General features: G+C 40.8%; 1 protein-coding gene across 11 annotated transcripts in view; it reads right to left on the reverse strand.

Annotated features, from left to right (window-relative positions):
* LRATD2 (LRAT domain containing 2) overlaps nt 1–15,057 on the reverse strand; it is a 135,342-nt gene that overhangs the window by 51,855 nt on the left and 68,430 nt on the right. For 10 of the 11 annotated variants that reach the window (XR_013553507.2, XR_013553506.2, XR_013553505.2 and 7 more), the window contains one exon: nt 12,634–13,463. The exons of the other annotated variant lie outside the window; for it this stretch is intronic. The gene's annotated coding sequence lies outside the window, so the exon portion shown is untranslated. The remainder of the gene's footprint in view (nt 1–12,633; nt 13,464–15,057) is intronic. 11 annotated transcript variants of the gene reach the window in all.

The raw sequence follows: 15,057 nt of genomic DNA on the forward strand, positions 1-15,057 counted from the left end.
GTTTTGTTCACTGTTGTATCTCTGTTGCCCAGAAAAGGGTTTCTCAACCTCAGCACTACTGACATTTTGGGCAGGATAATCCTTTATAGCAGAGGGCTATCTTGTGTATTGAAGGCTATTTAGCAGTGTCCCTGGCCTCTGCCCATCAGATGCTTTTCCCCAGTTACAACTAGTCTCCAAATATTGCCAAACACCCCCTGGAAAGCAAAATATCTTCCAGTTGAGTATCACTGATCTAAAGCAATGCCTAATGCAAAGCAAATGCTCAATACATGTTTATTGAAAGAATAAATCAATGTTAAATGAGTTAATGTCTTAAGTACATAGAACACTGTTTGGCACGTAGTAAGAACTCAAAAAATGTTACATTTGATGAATGCGTTATTTTTATTATTATTATTGCCTTGCTGTCTACATCTAGAATAAACTATGGAGGCAACCAAACTGTGTTATGTGGAGCCCTAGGACTTGGTACAGACTTCATTTTTTAAATATATGTGAATTATTTTAAAAACTGCAGCACAAAGCCTCACACTGAGAAGCGTTAACACATTGGTTACCACCAATTCATTAACTTGTGTTGCCACGTTAAATTGTTTTGTGCAGACCTCAGAATACATCATCTTCTGCCATCTCTGCATATATTTTAACTTCTTATAAATGTGTTACTGATTCGGAAGGCTATAGTTTGGCACTGGTGTTTATTTTTATTCTTGTCTATTCCTGTCGGCTCATGTAAAACTGTTCAAGCAAGTATTCCATGGTAGAGTTGTATCAAACATACATTGATTTAATCTGCCCAAATTCAACTCTACAAGCTTGGCCAAAAAAATAAAGAGAAAAAGCATAATTTTCATTCAACATGGGCCCCTAAATGCAAGCCAATTACTTCATCTGGTGCTCAACTAAGCAACAGCAATCTGTTCCACCCTGGAGGAACAATTGGCTGTATTAGACTTAGCGGAAAAATGGGACACTCTACACAAAACTGATATACCATCTTTTATGGGAGATTTAGGGTATTTTTCATGGCCAAATTTGACCATGTATGTTTATAGTTCTTTTTTTATCTACAGTCTCAAAATGCAAAAAGTCTTTGAAAAATAGCATTTGGGAATAACTCATATGGCAGCAAATTCTGTGAGGTTATTCATGGTCATTGGTTTCCCCGTGTGTGTGATTATGAGATGCTGCCCCAGACCCTGCTGAAGGTGTTACAAAGGAGAAGACACGTGCCTTATTGCCTTATGAAAATTCTGATTTTCAAAACACATGTGACCACACAGTTTCAGAAGATGGATTGTGGACCAGTAACTGGTTTTCTGCTCACTTGTTATTTTTTTGAGGCCTCAGTAGGATGTTACCTAGGGGTACAGCAATACCACTGTTATGCACCCCACCCAATCCGTGCTCCCTGCTTGTACCTCACATGTCAAAAGAATGAGAGTGAGTAAAAGCATATACAACATTTAGGTAGCTTTTGTACTTAGTGTAAGTTTGGGGTACTTCTTGTCTCATTTTTATATTTACAATATCAAATTAAAGTAGTTGTTACATAACCCATGAAGCCACTAATCACAGGGACTAACTATACTACACACAAAGTCTTATTTATTTTTATAATAATAATAAGCATCATCATTGTCATGGCTGGTGGTTCATCTTTGAAGTCAAATTTCTTACCAGTGTTTTTTCACACTTCAGTAACAGTTCAGTTGAAGAGCATCCTGGGATTAGGAGGTAAACTGTTAAAAATGGTCATGTCTGCTCCCACATGTAATATCTTATTTGTTCAGTGCAGACTTTATCAACAAAACTGGTAAACCACTAACCAGACAGATCAAGTTAAAAAAAGAGAAGACATAAATGATCCATAATAGAAATGAAAGAGGGAGTATCATTACAGTGCCAACAAGCGTGCAAAGGATAGTAAGGAAATATTTTAAACAACTTTATGCCAATAAATTTGATGATACATGGACACATTCTTTGAAAGACACAAACTACCAAAGCTGACTAAAGAAGAATTAGATAATTTGAATAGTCTTATATCTGTCTAAAAAGTTGAATTTCAAGTTACATCCTTACAAATTGATTCTAATGCTCTCATTTTTGAGCTCTAGATTTAACATGTAAGAAAGAATGCAAAGGAGTAGTAGAGATCTTTGGGGGCTTGAGCAGAAATAATCTGTAATCTTAGTTACGGTACAAGTTCCATAATGTGTACATCTTTTAAAACTCTTCAAACTATACACCTAAAATAAAGGGTGAATTTTACCACATGTAAATTATATCTTTAAAAACCTGAATAAAAAGGGGTGCCTCAGTGGCTCAGTCATTTGAATGTCTGACTTTGGCTCAGATCATGATCTCCCAGTCCGTGAGTTCGAGTCCTGCTTCATGCTCTGTGCTGACAGCTGGAGCCTGGAGCCTGCTTTGGATTCTGTGTCTCCCTCTCTCTCTGGCCCTCCCCTGCTCATGCTCTGTCTCTCTGTCTCTCTGTCTCTCTCTTGCTCTCAAGAATAAATTAACATTAAAAAAAAAACCTGAAGAAAGAAAGATGAAGAAAAAATGAAAAGTGGCCACTATTTGGGAACCAAAAATCCAGGCAGAGTCTGAAACAGCAAAATTCAACATAGAGAGTGCTCAGATGACAAGCCCAAAGAAGGTTCTCAGGCAATGAAGTCTAGACAGAGTTACGGGTTTTACATCAAGTTAGGTAGAGGCCCTAATGAAAGCACAAGCCACATCTAAAACCACCACGAAGTCCTGTCCTCACTCTCCATCCGGCAGGCTCTAGAAGAACACAGAATCAATCTGACCTCTAGTAGCTTTCCCTTTGATGAAGAAACATTTCTCTTCCTTCTCCATGGCTCCTGTGGGAAAGTACACGTACAAATTCATGGGGTGGTTATAGCTGCTTTCCTTGGGAAATAACCTGCTCTTCTCGAAGCGAAAGAGACATTTTTTTGGTGAACGACAGAGGCCTAAAAAGGAATTAAAATAAATTTCTTCGCACAAAGTAAAAAATACACAAAACTAAAGAATTGTGTCTCCCTTTTACTTCTAGGACCTAAGATTTTATTAAAGCTCAGAAGTGTCACTTGTAGACCCAACTGTCATCATTTTTGTTTTATTTTTTACTACTTTGTTACGGGCTGAACTGTATCCCCTACAAATGTGTATGTTGAAGTCCTGACCCCTGCTACCTCAGGATGGGACTATTATCGGAGATAGGGTCTTTGAAGAGATGACTAGGGTTGAATGAGGTCATTAGTGTGGACCCTATTCAAATCTGACCCATGTCCTTATTAGTAGAGGAGATTTGGGCACACACACACGGAGATAAAACTTTGTGAAGGCACAAAGAGAAAATGGCCACCTGCAAGCCAGTAAGAAAGGTGTTTAAGAAAAAAAACAACATGGGGCACCAGGGTGGCTTAGTCGGTTAAGCGTTCAACTTCGGCTCAGGTCGTGATCTCATGGTTCATGGATTTGAGGCCGGCATCCAGCTCTGTGCTGACAGCTGGAACCTGGAGCCTGCTTTGGATTCTGTGTCTCCTTCTCTCTCTCTGTCCCTCTCTTACTTGCTCTCTGTCTCTCTCTGTCTCCGAAGAGTAAAGAAAAAAAAACACATTAAAAAAAAAAGATAGAAAAAAGAAAAAAATACCCTACAGAATGCAGACGCTTTGACCTTGGTCTAAAATCATGAGAAAATAAACTTCTGGCCTTCAGCCTGTGGCCCTTCATTATGGAAGCCCTTACAAGACTCAAATAGTGACTTTCTGGGCAGTGGGTACATAATAAATACAGGGAAAACTCTCCATTAGGAAGCTATGATCTCTGCCTTGCTTGAGCCAAGTCACAGCCCTCACAGAAAGGGCAAGAAACTCCAAATGAGCTTGTCCCAAATGGAGTCAGACATGAGTCAACCATGCTGGACACTGGTCTCAGCCTTCAGGTTCATTTTAGCAGCCCTGGAGCGATTGTAGTGTGAGCCTTTTCCGTATGACTTCCTAATGGCATTTGTGCCTTGTTCGTGCCCATATTTGAAAATGAACAAAACAGGCATTTGGTTAATTACATATTTTTAAATCTGAACAAATTTTATTCCTGAATCCAGCCCAGCTTGTTTTTCGCTACTCCAAATGCGACAGTGAGCTATGCGGGGTGACAGAGTAATTTTCTACCCAAAAAAATCACAACAATAATTTAAGAGCCCCAAAAAGAAACAGGAAGAGGAGGACAAGAGAGGATATTTATTTTCAACGAACACAGACGGAGCATGTTCTCTGTTCTCTGTACCAGCCTCTTCATCAAGGAGCACACAGCCTTGGAGCTCATCTCACGTTCTCTGAAAAGCCTGCTTTACAACATACTGCTTCACAGCAAGGACTTTAAAACAAGAATGCCTTGGGTTTCAATTCTGGCTTCATCACTTACTGCTCTGTTTCATTTATCTAGCTTTTAATCTCTCTGGGGCCTGCGTTCCCTCATCTTCTAAGTTTTATTACTGTTTGGAAGGCACTTATTAATTACTATCCTTCAAATTCAATAGAAACTGTCATCGTTTGTATAAGAGTTTGAGACACTGTAAAGCACTTTTACATACACTATTGTTTTTATCCCTGAAATGCCTCTGCGAAGCCAAGGGAGGGTATTGTTACACCTGTTTGATTTGTAAGGAAATTGAGTCTAAAGAGATTTGATGACAAGCAGGGAGACAGTTTTATACTTAATTCCACATCTTCAAACCCCTAATGCTAGGCTCTTTCCCATCAGTACACTGCCTTCTCCCTCCCTAAAGGTGACCTGGAAGGTTGCTTTAGGCCAGGATTTATTTCAAATACCTGCCTTCCCTCTTGCAAGTTGTAATCAACAATCCATAAACCAGGCAGACTGCAACCACGCCAGACAAACGCAAGTCTGCTAAATGCCTTTTGCTGAGACAACTGATATCAACAATGATGATCTACACACACACACGCACACACACACACACACACACACACACACACGCATCACATACATCCCCTGGGGCTCCCTGCCTGGAATCAGGTCATTTTAAGAACTCATTTAATACAACTATGCCTTGAAAGGCAACTGCTATTGGCTCAGAATGGCACTGTCCGAAGACAGCCCACTCCTGGAGCCCTAGCTGCTGACGGCAAGGGCCATTAACTAGCCTCCCGGCTCTTCATCACAGAATTTCCCCAGCGTGGGATCTGAGTGATCTCAAGTCAAAGGCCATTTGCCTGGGGTATGCTCTCTGATGCAGAATGTCTGGGCCTGGGCCTTGGCTTGTAAAGCAGGATTGCTCAGACTTTTTAAAATGCAATCTTCAGTAAAAAAGATATTTATGTCGTGACCCAGCCACAAGTGTGTTTGGAAACAGTGGGTAGAGAAATCAGTTTAGTGAGTACAACCAAAATTTTTAGAAATTAATTAGAATAGAAGGGGATGAAATGGAATGAAATAATTATAGAATAGAATAGAAAGCGTATTGCATGTGGTCAGGATGATCTATCTATCTATCATCTATCAATCAGTCAATCATGTGTCAATCTATCTATGAACTGAGACTTCACGTTTAATCTACTTCTGACTGTGAGTCATAGTCAAAAAGGTTTGAAAGACCACAGTGCAGACCATGTCAACAGAAGGGTGTTGCAGTGGTTGGGGATTTGAAGAAAGAGCTGTAATAAGGTTTGAGAAGATGAGTGAATCCTACTTCTTCCCCAACTGGGTTCTTTCAAAGGCTCCTCCTCGTCATTTCCCAGCAACCCCCTTCCTTGCTGAGCACACACAGTCATGTGAGATAGAGCCTGTGACATCCCCAGCCTCATGGCTGACCACTCCATCGAAGTAATGAAACAAGGAGGCCATGAGGCTGGGGTGACTCTAATGCCTTGATAGCCTGTGAGCAAACCAAAACCCAAGCCAGGCTCAATGCATTGAAATTTGAGAAAATGAAACCGGAAAACAATTATCCGAGACAGCCAACCAGACTTCCCCAAATAAGTCAACTGCTTACGGCTATAGCCAACCAAAAAATTTCCTTGCTTTGCTTCCACATCTCTATAAGGACTTAACCCTAAGCTCCTGTTTATGGAGGTGGGGGGGGTGGTTCCCAACCACCTTTGGTTTAGCAGCACCTAACTCAAATCAATGTATGCTCAAATAAACTCTTGAAAGTTTTCATGTGCCTCAGTTTATCTTTTAACAACTCCTGTTGCCATCCTCCCTAAGCTTCAGCCACACCAGTGTAGTTGCTGTTTGGGGAAAAATCCAAGCTCCCCCGTCCTTACAGGGTTCTGCTCGTCTATTTCTTCTACCTAGCATTCTTGTTCTTACTGTGCTTCTGCCTTGGTTACTCCTGTTCAATGCTTTCAATTGTACAATGGAATTAACCACCTATCTCCTCCAGGAAGCTTTCAGATCTCACTGAGTATTCATTCATTACCAGATTAGTTCCCTCTACATATTTAAATGTGTGAAGAAAGAAATCAATAAGCAACTAAGGAAATGATTGACAGAATGAATAAATGAGTAAAGCTTTTCCTGTCTTAGGATCCTCTAGAGTGAAGCAGGTACCTATACCTAGAAGGAACAATGGGCAGGATATAGTCCATCCTTGACTATACAGATAAGGAAGTGGATACAGAAGAGGAGTCACTTCCAAGGGTCTCACTGGAAATTAGTGGGAGTAAGGGCCAAATTCCCGGTTTCTTGAGAGATCCAGATCTAGAGACTCATCTTTCCATTAGACCTGTAGTTACATCCCAAAGAGAAGGGAGAAGCAGGGGAGACCTTGTTGTCTGTGGTCTTCATCCAGGCGACAGGGGGACTCCAAGAAATGTACACTTTGAAAGGGAAACTCTGGAAAGGAAAAAAAGAAACAAACTTTCCCTAGAACTAGCCCAGCTGATATAAGCAAAACCAAAAGAAGAGGTGAGTAGATTGCTTAATTCTGTGAAAAATGTGCCCCATTAGGCTGAACCATCCAGACTCATTAGTTTGGAAACTAAATTGCCTTTCAAAATATAGTTGTGTTACATCAGTGTTTAGAAATTCCTCTTGGCTCTGCAAATATTCAGTCTTGTGAAAAGAGATGCCATGCCCCTGAAAATATTTTCAACTGTCTACAATATGGTTCTCTAAAATATTAGAGGTAGAAGAAAAAGAGAAACTGCCCCAAAGTCCTCATCTGATCATATAGAGAAGGAGGCAGGGTACTGCTTGCCCAGGCTGTGCCCAGAACCTGTCCTGTCCCTTTCATGTTGGGGCACTTGCCTCCCACCATACTGCCTTATCTTTTGCTCATTGCAGATTAGTTTTCTTCTTTAATTTTGTGAGAGAACATTCCTCCCAATTATAGGATTGAGATTTATGGAGATAACTGGAAAGCGTGAAATTCTATTGGCCTTCTCCCAGATTCCAAGATATCAGAGGAAAGATTGCAACACTGTCACATCAAATTAAGTGTCAGATGAAAAGAGCTCCAGGGAATCTTCAATCCAAGAGCTCCTTTCCATCTCACTCTCTTTCTCTTTGAACTCCTGCACTTTAAATAAAGCTTAATGGGAGCTGATCTCAGAAATAGCCACTTTTTCTCAGCACAGATTATATTGGGAAGAGATTTAGAATGGTAAGGTTGTGAAGTGTGCTCGGGGATAGTAATATGACTTGGAGAGTTCTTTGCATTTTACATTTCTTAACCAATAGTCAAAGGGATGCAATATTGAATATTATTTAAGTATTTATTTTAGAATATTTTGGGGCTTAATTTTGGTTGCAAAGATAATACAGAAAGCTCCCACATATCCCTCACCCAGTATCCTCTATCACCTACACCTTACAGTACCGTGGGACATTTGTCACCGCTAAGGAACCAAGGCTGGTCATTATAACCAACTGAACTCTACACTTCATTTGGATTTCACTAATTTTGCCCTAATGCCCTTTTTCTGTTCCAGAGTCCCATGCAGGAAACCATGTTCCATTAAGTCATCCCGTCTCCTATACTTCTTTGACCTATAACGATTCCTTCAGATTGCTTTTGTTTTTGATGACCTTGACAGTTTTGAGGACTCCTGGTCGGAGAGTCCATACATTGGCCTTCACTCTGCGCTTGTCTCTTATCTTTTTCACAGTTAGACTGGGGTCATGGGTTTTGGAGAGGAAGCCTGCAGAGCTAACATGCCATTCCCGTCATATTTCGAAGGTTCTTGTGATCAACATGACTTATTGCTGATGATAACCCTGATCGCCTGGCTGAGACATGGACTAAATCAAAATGGCAAAACTTTTTAACCATGTGTAAATCACTTCCGTTGCCAAAACTTCTTTCACTACACTTCCCGGGGGTACAGAAGACAGGCAATTTGCAATTTGCAAAGCGTATCACATTCTTCATCCTGCTAGTTCTTTGTTCATGCTGCTGTCTCTGCCTAGAACTCACTCTCCTTCTGCCTTGGCTAATCCCTGCTCATCCGTCCATATTCAGTCTTGCCGATACTTACTTTTTCTGGGACCCTCATTGCCTAGAGAGGCAGGGCAGGGTATCCCTACGTTTGTTCCCACAGTGCCCAGTTTGCACCATTTGGCATGCTGATTTATATGTGCTTACTTTCTACCACCTCCCTCTCATCTGTGAGCTTCTTGAATAACATGGCCATGTATTATATATTCTCATCCTTAGGGTATAAGAGTGCATAGAGGAAAGTTGAGAAATGTTCACTGAATAGGTGAGAGAATGAATAAACCAGAGCCTTACAACATTGTCCAGTAGATATTATTTTCATTTTTCAGATGGGGAAACTGAGGCTTGGAGATATTAGATAACTTCCTCGAAGTTAGGAAGTAAGGACTGTGTCCTTCATGTCAACTTCAGTGCTAATATCTCAAGAATTTGAAATGACCTGGTGATGTGTGCAAATTCCTTAGTAGCTAGAGGTGGTTTTTGTGCTGTCTTGCCTCTTCTTCTAGGTTCAGTGGCTACTATTTGGGTCTTGATTACAGTGTTTTAATGTAATGTAGTTGAACCTTAATTGTAGGAGCTTCATGTTCTCTCCTAAAATTTGATGCAGGGTGCCCAAGGGACTTCAAGGTTTGTCTCTTTGAAAGTGAATTTAAGAGTGTACCTAATGTTGGAGGCCCAAATGTGATCATTCACATTATTTGCACTCTCAGTTTGTGATATATATATATATATATATATATATATATATATATATATATATATATATTTGGAAGCAATTGCTAGTCCTAATTTGGATTACAATCAAGGATGTCTGTTCATAAAGATCACTACATTTGGAGCTCATCCTTTGCTTCATACGGGATGATGCAGAGATCCAGAGAAGTGATTTATGTGCTGAAGGCCAACCAGCCAGAAGGGGATGAGACCATGTCCTGAAGCTCCTCACCATGCCCTTCCTCTCCATCACTTGGGCTCCACTAGAATTGGCTGACTTCCAGAACACAAGGTAGTACATACATTCTCTATGGAGTATGATAAAATATTGGAGTTGCTGAAGACAGAATGAAGAAAACCTGGGCCATATGTATAGCCCTTCTCTCACCCCTTCTTTGTCCTCCTTTGTTCTTTCCTCTTCCCTCCCACTCCTTCTGCTTGACAAGTGGGTTACAGTAAGAGAGAGGGAAGTGGGCACAGTGCCAAACTAATTATAACATCTAAACTTAACCTACAGCTAAACAAACATATGCTAGATTTTCTAGATGAGTTCCAATTTCAACGATTCTGTTCACTCTCCCTGAAGAATTTCTCACAATGCTACACTCAAAATGGGAACCTCACCACTCCTAGGAAAGGTGGGCAGTCCTTGTAGCTGTGCCAGAGAAACTCCAGCTGACTGACAACATGGGTAGAGTCTTCTTTCCTGGCATTCTGCATCATTGTTGTTTTCCAGCACAAACTCTCAGATCACCGATTCCCCCTAACTGTTGGTTAAATATCCTGTCCATTCCCATCCACAGCTGCCAACCCAAGGACATCCCAGCTGCAACAGTGGCCATCAGACCACTGCAGCCCCTACTCAGATTTTTTTGTATGGCCTCCAAGCTAAGAATGGTTTCTGCATTCTTGAATGGTTGAAAATAAATCAAAAGGATAATAGTATCTCTTGACATATGAAAAGCACATGCACATGAAATTCAAATTTCAACATGCATAAAGTTTTGAATTTCATTGATTAAAAATTTGTAAAAATTAGTTTTTGCTTTTTTTATATAAGTACCTATATAATCATCTCAATTTTGCCTCTTGGCCTACAAAGCCTAAAATATTTACTACCTAGCTCTTTACATTAAAGATTTGTTTTCCCCTGTTATGGAGAAAAACTGTAATGTCATAGTTAAAAACTCATCTTAGCAAGCTGACTTGGATGGAATCCCCATCTGTGGGGCTTCAAAGCTGGGTGATTTGGGGGCAAGTTACATACCCCTCGCAAATTTGCTTGTCAGTTAAATGGGAGAAAATAGCACTTGCCCTGTAAGAATATCAATGAGGATTAAAAGGGAAGATACACGTAAGGCACTCAAGCATGTGCCTGGCACATAACAAGCACTCAGTAAGTGTTGGTTTTTATCAGTGTCTACATCATCATCCCTGTTATCTTTGTCATTTATTATTAAAGTGATTCTTCTGAAGTTCAGTTCAGAAACTCGAAATCTCTCTAAAGTGGGTCCTCTACTGAAACGGTGATTACGGGGAGAAGCTGATAACAGGAAAGCATGTAAAACTCCCTTTCAGGCTCCTCAGTCTGAAGTTCCGATAACAGGGAACCTGTATACTGGGCTCTCACTGAGATGCTGATCTAATTAAGTTTATGCACATTAGAGAGTCTACAAGGCTTAACCCTCACAGAGGAGGCATTTTTGTATTAACAGAGTTACTTATTTCACCAAATAAATCTTTAGTTGTTGAAATAAGTATATGATGGAGAAGGGAAATTGGTCAATGATGGTAGAAAAAGAATACTTACCTAATTTTTGTGCACAGGAACCAGTCCGCCCTTAGTCCCTTGTCAATGTCACCTTACATACTTCTCACCAGTCCCATTTAGGATGATTCAATAACCCTCCCTCTGCCTCCTCCAGCCCAATACACATTTGCATCACCTACACACACACTTTAATTTGTCTTTACGAAAGCCTGATATATATAAAAATAGCATTGTATTGTTTTGTTTTTAAATATTTATTTTCATTATAAATGCCATATTACCGTATTATTGAAATTTGGGGAAACAAGGAAATAAAAGAGAAAAAAGCCAATATCCCACTTCAGACCTTACTTTTCCTGAGCATATGCTTTTTCAGAATTGTACTCATTTTTTAGGTATATTCGTATCATTCAACAAAGTCACACAGCGCAATTTTCACCTGCTTGGTGAAAACATTTTTCTGTGTTATTTTATAGCATTCGTAACCATTGGTTAGTTGCATGCCGGACACAGCTAACCCGAATGGTAACTTTGAGGGAATTAAACTGTCCTTTTCCCAAGCCAAGGCAGTCCCACTGTTGGATAAGCAGAGCACAGACTAGATTTCAGTCTTTACTGGTCTCTACTTGCCCTTGGTTGGATGGCCTTGTACAGTGAACAGTCTAAAGCACTATGCATGGCAGCTTTGGCCAGCTGCATATCTGTTCACATCTCTATCCTGGAGTCTTAGACTATGAATCACAACATGCCAGTTGTGACCCTTTGGGGCTTTTACTTCACCTGTGTTTTTACACTACTGAGTTCTGAATCTTTAAAGGTATGATAGATGTAACGCCAACGATAGGTAGGGGCAATAATAATAAAGTAACAAGCCATAAAAATAAAAGAACAACACTAAGAAGGACTCAGGAATCAGATAACTAGGTTAAAATCCATCTCCTCTACTACCCGTTGTACAGCAAAGTACAATAAAACATTTATTTGGTCTTTGTCCCCAGTTCCTGGCACAGGGCTCCTAAAAACCCTGGGGTTTCCTGAGTGATAGGTGTGTCTTTTATTACTCATAACAAGGCCCCTTTTGATTATATTTGAGTTTATGCTAATGAAGTGTTACAGGGTAGAGGTCCCAGATAGCATCAGGATGGGAAAAACCCAAACTGTGATCAGTAGGTAAGAACTTTCAGCCCCTCCAGCCATCCACCCCACCCTAATGTCAAGGGAGGGAAGGGGGGGGGCTGTAGATTCACTTATAAATACTCTTGAACAACGAAATTTAGAGAGCTTCTGAGTTGAAGAACACATCGATGTGCTTGGAGAGTGGTGCACCCCAACGGGCTCCTCACATTCCCCCACTCCATGCACCATATACCTTGCCTTATGCATCTCTTCCATTTGTCTGTTTCTGAGTTCTAGTCTTTATGCAAAACTGGTACAGGAAAACCTTGGTTTGCGAGCATAAGTCATTCTGGAAGCATACTTGTAATCCAAAGCACTTACATATCAAAGCAAATTTCCCCATAAGAAATAATGGAAACTCAGATGATTTGTTCCACGATCTAAAAATATTCATTTAAAAAAGGATGACGACACTGTAATACTCTACAAAATAATAAAGAAAAATGTAAAGAAAATAGAAAGAAAAGTAAACAAATCAATTTGCACTTACCTTTGAAAACCTTTGTGCGGGTGTGAAGGAGACAAGAGAGAGGAGGGTTATTGTGTAGGACAATTTTCACTATCAGTAACGGAATCACTGCTATCTATTGGCTCGATGGAATCCTTTTCTCTTCGTTCAACTTTAACAAGGAAACTGTCCAGTGACACTTGCATTTGCCTCCTTTTGAGGACTTTGTGCAAATGTGACATCACGTTGTCGTTAAACAGATTCATCGCTTGCCCTGCTACAGCCTTATTCAGGTGGTGCTTTTCCACAAAATTTTGCAGGTTCCCAAATTTTACACATCTCCCTAATCTTATTTGAAGTGAGGGATTCCTCCACCTTTCTCTCCTCCTCCTCTGCAGACGAGAGGTAGATGTAGACTTCTTGTGAAATCTTGCAATTTCGACGGCTTGCATACCTCGTTCATACTTCTCGATGATTTCCTTCTTAACTTCCACTGTAATCATCTTCTTTTTTTTACTGTGTTTCTTTTCAATCTTTTTCTGCATGGGAGCCATTTTATGTGCTCGCACGGATGTTGACTATAGTACAGTATTAATAAACTCTTGTCATCTACTGTATTTAATGCAACTAGCGATAAGGCAGCAGAGGAAAGGGTCTATATCTACAGGCAGCCTGACCTAGAGTGAAGCAAAGCATTCCTAAGCTTACTCGTGTCTGGAAAAGCAAAGGACTGTTCATAGGTGCTTTGAAGAGACAAAATACACTAGTGCCAGCTGTAGGCACCTTCCGACATTCTGAAAAATCACTGATTTCTGCCAAACACCGCCGTCTGAGATGGAGCATCCAAGCATGGGAGATGATCACCCACAATCCTGGAGACAGAGAGAGAGAGAGAAAACCATTGGCTCAGTTGTGATCATGTGACATTCAGTGTCACGTACTACTCATATTGCAAGACGTCACTCATTTATCAAATTAAAATTTATTAGAAATGTTTGCTCATCTTGCAGAACACTCGCAGATCAAGTTACTCATAACTCAGGGTTTTACCATAAATGTAAATAGGTGTTTTCCGAGTTCTGTGAGTCATTTTAGTAGATGATAGAACCTGATGAAGGGAGTCATGGGAGCCTCCAAATCTGGAGTGAGCTGGCCAGGAGTGTGGGTGGCCTGGCCATTCCATCCGTAGCTGGCATCTGAGGTAGGGGCAGTCTTCTGGGGTCTGTGTTACCTCCGGGTGGGTAGTGTCAGAATTGCATTGCATTGCTGGATACCCAGTTGGGATTGGGGAATTAGAGAGCTGGGATGGGAAAATGACACACATTTGATATCCGAAGTGGGGTCAGAAAACACCACACAACACCCTTCATGACTGCCGGTGACAGTTCATAGAACAGGGGAAGAGATTTCCCCAGCATGGTCCAAGCATTCCCGGGTTCTCCAGTTCTCATTCCTTCCCAACCACCCACTAATGGGAGTGCAGACACACTTGTTAGGCAAAACACTCCCAAGGTACAACCTCCCCAGGACAACTCTGGGGAAAGAATCTTCTCAACCACAAGAACGAAAGAACTAATTTTGGAAGTGCTTCATAATTTGAAAAGTTCATCTCTACCCATAGCATCTGTAAATCACATTATCCTGCAGAGTAGAGTGAAGCCCTTTTTACTTAACCTTCCCCCCTTCTAAATTGGGCCACTTGGAGCTTGCAGGGAAAAAGAACAGACCCCATGGCAAGAGCCGCTTCCTTCATTACTGGAAGAAAATCAGTGCAATCGCTGTCCTAGCAAGGATTCAATTAAATTCTTAGCCAAAGGCCCTTGTTCTCTGTAGTTTCTATCTAAGGAAAGAAGGCGAGAGAAAGCTCTTGATCTCTCAATGACTCCAGGTTTTGCTCTTAGCTTCATCAACATTTTATTCATATCTCTGTAGTGGTACTCAACATTGCAGGATTTATCTTTTTGCTGCTTTCTCCCCCTCGCCTTCTCCTACCCTATTAAACTGGATGCACCTCAAAGGCAGGGTCGACTCACCTTGCACAACAGAACCCGGTAGAGTGTCTGGCCTGTAGCAGGCATCCAGTGAGTAAGTGGATGAGTTTGTGGGAGTCTATATGTATAAATAAGGCATGAATGAATACACAAATAAATAGCTAGTTAGGCTAATAAGGCCGACCTTTCAGGATTCTTGCAAATAAGGAAGGAAACTGGAGGGAAGAGGGAGCACAGTTCCTAGTCTGTGTCCCTGTTGAGTAAACGCTAAGTTTCCTCCGTTCATTTGCTAAATACAAAGGCTCCCATTTTGCCTCTGGGGTTTATGACGTCATTATCATTTATATGTTGCTTTACTGTAGTAATTGGACACTTTTAAGAAGTCCTCAGCTCAGTTTTTGTCTGTGCTTTTAGCTGTTATGTGTCTTATTTTATCGCGGTATTGCAATGTATTCCAGGGAGCAAATCTCTATTC

Source organism: Panthera onca, chromosome F2, assembly GCF_046562875.1.
Source record: "Panthera onca isolate mPanOnc1 chromosome F2, mPanOnc1 haplotype 2, whole genome shotgun sequence".
Taxonomy (NCBI): Eukaryota; Metazoa; Chordata; class Mammalia; order Carnivora; family Felidae; genus Panthera; species Panthera onca.